Source organism: Anomaloglossus baeobatrachus, chromosome 5 (assembly GCF_048569485.1).
Source record: "Anomaloglossus baeobatrachus isolate aAnoBae1 chromosome 5, aAnoBae1.hap1, whole genome shotgun sequence".
Taxonomy (NCBI): Eukaryota; Metazoa; Chordata; class Amphibia; order Anura; family Aromobatidae; genus Anomaloglossus; species Anomaloglossus baeobatrachus.
In genome coordinates, this window is record NC_134357.1 from 361,298,133 (window position 1) to 361,304,132 (window position 6,000).

The 6,000-nt window shown below is 57.2% G+C and overlaps 1 protein-coding gene across 3 annotated transcripts in view; it reads right to left on the reverse strand.

Annotated features, from left to right (window-relative positions):
• The window catches only part of NCOA6 (nuclear receptor coactivator 6), a 96,857-nt gene extending 91,239 nt beyond the window's left edge, over positions 1 to 5,618 (reverse strand). For all 3 annotated transcript variants that reach the window (XM_075349950.1, XM_075349948.1, XM_075349949.1), the window contains exon 1: positions 5,537 to 5,618. The gene's annotated coding sequence lies outside the window, so the exon portion shown is untranslated. The remainder of the gene's footprint in view (positions 1 to 5,536) is intronic.
• Positions 5,619 to 6,000: the final 382 nt, after the last annotated feature.

Below are 6,000 nucleotides of genomic sequence, written 5' to 3' on the forward strand. Positions count from 1 at the left end.
CGATACAATAATCAAGATATTTAGATAGAACATAAAATATATTTATTGGAATACAACTTTAGAACACAAAAAACTACCGTAATAAATTGTAAATATGTAATACACTATGTAAATAAATATATTATACATGCACACACAAGATATATATGTAATATACTGTATATTAGATATTGTATAACATTTACAATTTATTACAGTTTTTTGTGTTCTAAAGTTGTATTATAATAAATATATTTATGTTCCATCTAAATATCTTTATTATTGTATCATAAAAATGATTAAATGTCTGATGTTCACATTACACTACAATCAATTTTTCACTTAACTATAAGCAATATATGTCGGAGTCGGTGCAAAGGAAATTGAGGAGTCGGAGTCAAAAGTTTGGCTTACCGACTCCACAGCCCTGTTATAAACTGGCACCACCTGTACTGCTCAGACAAAGGCATCCATCTGTACCACTTATAAACAGCCACGACGGGTGCCACCTATGCCGTTCAAACACAGGCATTATCTGTACTGGTTATACAGTCGCACCTCCTGTACCCCTCATACACGGGGCATCACCTGTACCCCTCATACACGGGGCATCACTTGTACCCCTCATACACGGGGCATCACCTGTACCCCTTATACACAGGCATCACCTGTACCCCTCATACACGGGGCATCACCTGTACCCCTCATACACGGGGCATCACCTGTACCCCTCATACACGGGGCATCACCTGTACCCCTCATACACGGGGCATCACCTGTACCCCTCATACACGGGGCATCACCTGTACCCCTCATACACGGGCACCACCTGTACCCCTCATACACGGGGCATCACCTGTACCCCTCATACACGGGCATCACCTGCACCCCTCATACACGGGGCATCACCTGCACCCCTCATACACGGGGCATCACCTGCACCCCTCATACACGGGGCATCACCTGTACCCCTCATACACGGGGCATCACCTGTACCCCTCATACACGGGCATCACCTGTACCCCTCATACACGGGCATCACCTGTACCCCTCATACACGGGGCATCACCTGTACCCCTCATACACGGGCATCACCTGTACCCCTCATACACGGGCATCACCTGTACCCCTCATACACGGGGCATCACCTGTACCCCTCATACACGCGGCATCACCTGTACCCCTCATACACGGGCATCACCTGTACCCCTCATACACGGGCATCACCTGTACCCCTCATACACGGGCATCACCTGTACCCCTCATACACGGGCATCACCTGTACCCCTCATACACGGGCATCACCTGTACCCCTCATACACGGGGCATCACCTGTACCCCTCATACACGGGGCATCACCTGTACCCCTCATACACGGGGCATCACCTGCACCCCTCATACACGGGCACCACCTGTACCCATCATACACGGGGCACCACCTGTACCCCTCATACACGGGCACCACCTGCACCCCTCATGCAGGGGCACCACCTGTACCCCTCATACACGGGGCATCACCTGTACCCCTCATACACGGGCACCACCTGTACCCCTTATACACGGGTATCACCTGTACCCCTCATGCAGGGGCACCACCTGTACCCCTCATGCAGGGGCACCACCTGTACCCCTCATACACGGGGCACCACCTGTACCCCTCATGCAGGGGCACCACCTGTACCCCTCATGCAGGGGCACCACCTGTACCCCTCATACACGGGGCATCACCTGTACCCCTCATACACGGGCACCACCTGTACCCCTCATGCAGGGGCACCACCTGTACCCCTCATGCAGGGGCACCACCTGTACCCCTCATGCAGGGGCACCACCTGTACCCCTCATACACGGGGCACCACCTGTACCCCTCATACACGGGGCACCACCTGTACCCCTCATACACGGGGCACCACCTGTACCCCTCATACACGGGCACCACCTGTACCCCTCATACACGGGCACCACCTGTACCCCTCATACACGGGCACCACCTGTACCCCTCATACACGGGCACCACCTGTACCCCTCATACACGGGCACCACCTGTACCCCTCATACACGGGCACCACCTGTACCCCTCATACACGGGGCACCACCTGTACCCCTCATACACGGGGCACCACCTGTACCCCTCATACACGGGGCACCACCTGTACCCCTCATACACGGGGCACCACCTGTACCCCTCATACACGGGGCATCACCTGTACCCCTCATACACGGGCACCACCTGTACCCCTTATACACGGGTATCACCTGTACCCCTCATACACGGGCACCACCTGTACCCCTCATACACGGGGCATCACCTGTACCCCTCATACACGGGGCATCACCTGTACCCCTCATACACGGGGCATCACCTGCACCCCTCATACACGGGCACCACCTGTACCCATCATACACGGGGCACCACCTGCACCCCTCATACACGGGCACCACCTGCACCCCTCATGCAGGGGCACCACCTGTACCCCTCATACACGGGGCATCACCTGTACCCCTCATACATGGGCACCGCCTGTACCCCTCATACACGGGTATCACCTGTACCCCTCATACACGGGCACCACCTGTACCCCTCATGCAGGGGCACCACCTGTACCCCTCATGCAGGGGCACCACCTGTACCCCTCATGCAGGGGCACCACCTGTACCCCTCATACACGGGGCACCACCTGTACCCCTCATACACGGGGCACCACCTGTACCCCTCATACACGGGCACCACCTGTACCCCTCATACACGGGCACCACCTGTACCCCTCATACACGGGCACCACCTGTACCCCTCATACACGGGGCACCACCTGTACCCCTCATACACGGGGCACCACCTGTACCCCTCATACACGGGGCACCACCTGTACCCCTCATACACGGGGCACCACCTGTACCCCTCATACACGGGGCATCACTTGTACCCCTCATACACGGGGCACCACCTGTACCCCTCATACACAGGGCACCACCTGTACCCCTCATACACAGGGCACCACCTGTACCCCTCATACACAGGGCACCACCTGTACCCCTCATGCATGGGGCACCAGCTGTACCCCTCATACACAGGGCACCACCTGTACCCCTCATACACAGGGCACCACCTGTACCCCTCATGCATGGGGCACCAGCTGTACCCCTCATACACGGGGCACCACCTGTACCCCTCATACACGGGGCACCACCTGTACCCCTCATACGGGGGCACCACCTGTACCTCTCATACACGAGGCACCACCTGTACCCCTCATACACGGGCACAACCTGTACCCCTCATACACGAGGCACCACCTGTACCCCTCATACACGGGCACAACCTGTACCTCTCATACACGAGGCACCACCTGTACCCCTCATACACGGGCACAACCTGTACCTCTCATACACGAGGCACCACCTGTACCCCTCATACATGGGGCACCACCTGTACCCCTTATACACAGGCATCACCTGTACCCCTCATACACGGGCACCACCTGTACCCCTCATACACGGGCACCACCTGTACCCCTCATACATGGGGCACCACCTGTACCCCTCATACACGGGCACCACCTGTACCCCTCATACACGGGGCACCACCTGTACCCCTCATACACGGGGCACCACCTGTACCCCTCATACATGGGGCACCACCTGTACCCCTCATACACGGGCACCACCTGTACCCCTCATACACGGGCACCACCTGTACCCCTCATACACGGGCACCACCTGTACCCCTCATACACGGGGCACCACCTGTACCCCTCATACACGGGGCATCACCTGTACCCCTCATACACAGGGCACCACCTGTACCCCTCATACACAGGGCACCACCTGTACCCCTCATGCATGGGGCACCAGCTGTACCCCTCATACACGGGGCACCACCTGTACCCCTCATACACGGGGCACCACCTGTACCCCTCATACGGGGGCACCACCTGTACCTCTCATACACGAGGCACCACCTGTACCCCTCATACACGGGCACAACCTGTACCCCTCATACACGAGGCACCACCTGTACCCCTCATACACGGGCACAACCTGTACCTCTCATACACGAGGCACCACCTGTACCCCTCATACACGGGCACAACCTGTACCTCTCATACACGAGGCACCACCTGTACCCCTCATACATGGGGCACCACCTGTACCCCTTATACACAGGCATCACCTGTACCCCTCATACACGGGGCATCACCTGCACCCCTCATACACGGGCACCACCTGTACCCCTCATACACGGGGCACCACCTGTACCCCTCATACATGGGGCACCACCTGTACCCCTCATACACGGGCACCACCTGTACCCCTCATACACGGGCACCACCTGTACCCCTCATACACGGGCACCACCTGTACCCCTCATACACGGGGCACCACCTGTACCCCTCATACACGGGGCACCACCTGTACCCCTCATACACGGGGCACCACCTGTACCCCTCATACACGGGGCACCACCTGTACCCCTCATACACGGGGCACCACCTGTACCCCTCATACACGGGGCACCACCTGTACCCCTCATACACGGGGCATCACCTGTACCCCTCATACACAGGGCACCACCTGTACCCCTCATACACAGGGCACCACCTGTACCCCTCATGCATGGGGCACCAGCTGTACCCCTCATACACGGGGCACCACCTGTACCCCTCATACACGGGGCACCACCTGTACCCCTCATACGGGGGCACCACCTGTACCTCTCATACACGAGGCACCACCTGTACCCCTCATACACGGGCACAACCTGTACCCCTCATACACGAGGCACCACCTGTACCCCTCATACACGGGCACAACCTGTACCTCTCATACACGAGGCACCACCTGTACCCCTCATACATGGGGCACCACCTGTACCCCTTATACACAGGCATCACCTGTACCCCTCATACACGGGCACCACCTGTACCCCTCATGCACGGGGCATCACCTGTACCCCTCATACACGGGCACCACCTGTACCCCTCATACACGGGCACAACCTGTACCCCTCATGCACGGGGCATCACCTGTACCCCTCATACACGGGCACCACCTGTACCCCTTATACACAGGCATCACCTGTACCCCTCATACACGGGCACCACCTGTACCCCTCATACACGGGCACCACCTGTACCCCTCATACACGGGCACCACCTGTACCCCTCATGCAGGGGCACCACCTGTACCCCTCATACACGGGGCATCACCTGCACCCCTCATACACGGGGCATCACCTGTACCCCTCATACACGGGCACCACCTGTACCCCTCATACACGGGCACCACCTGTACCCCTCATGCAGGGGCACCACCTGTACCCCTCATACACGGGGCACCACCTGTACCCCTCATACACGGGGCACCACCTGTACCCCTCATGCAGGGGCACAGGCTTCTCGTTGGGATTATGTGCACTCATATAATATACGTAGTGTACTCCACACTATGCATCACGCAGAATTAGCGCTCCCGTGACGTCCCCGTGCACAATGTTATTCTCGGGCCCCACTCGCTCCTTGCACTTGGCTCTGCTATTCCCCACAAGAGACGCCCTCACCTATTACCGGACTCCAGGCTCCTTCCGCTCCCGGGAACAACGAAAAAACAGCGAGGCCCAGACTGTACCACTTCGCGCACAAAAAGGGATTGCCTTTCTGTAAGCATTTACAAGACAGGCAGAAATGGAAAGCAAACGCTGCAGAACACCCCTACTAAAGTGGTACAGCTTTGCCGACCAATCAGGAGCTACTTGGTTACGTCATCATAATTCGGCCAGGAACGGAGAGGGTGTGGCTAGTGCAGGAATGGGTGGAGTTGGGGACAGTAAGTAAGTTAGCGGCGCCTGAGTATGGTGACGTCACGTGCCGTGACCTCTGCCGGGGACACCGGTGCGCGCTCTGTACGGCACCGGCTACAGCTTTCTGGAGTATTCCATTGGACAGTAGCATTCGGGACACAGACGGATCTAGGTTTACTAGCACCAGTGGCAAGAAATCAGTTTGCCCCCCGCCTATAGACTAC